Source organism: Arachis ipaensis, chromosome B03, assembly GCF_000816755.2.
Source record: "Arachis ipaensis cultivar K30076 chromosome B03, Araip1.1, whole genome shotgun sequence".
Taxonomy (NCBI): Eukaryota; Viridiplantae; Streptophyta; class Magnoliopsida; order Fabales; family Fabaceae; genus Arachis; species Arachis ipaensis.
The window spans coordinates 120,431,987-120,432,386 of NC_029787.2; positions in this window are offsets into that span (position 1 = coordinate 120,431,987).

Consider the following 400-nt stretch of genomic DNA (forward strand, 5'->3'; position numbering starts at 1 on the left):
ATAATTATTTTTTTTTATTAAAGATAGGAGATTCGAACCCGACAACCTCTTAATTAAGTATGAGAAGATTATGCCATTTGAGTTATTATTCATTGGCTGTAGATAATTATTTTATACTCCTTTTAGTGAGTTATTAGCATAGAAATGTATTATCTCATATATAAATCTTTAATATTAGTGGATTAGAAAAGTTGTGGCCTTTTTTTCGTTTACATAAGTGAGTTTGAATTTCAAAGTTTATGTACACTCCTAAACTACTTATTATTAAATAATTCTTAATAGTTTGAGTCTAAGATTTTTTTTTGTGTACATACGCATCAACAATAATAAAGTTTTTAATCTCAATTGATATATTAGAGAAAGTAATTTTTACTATTCATCGTTCAATTATTACTGTTAT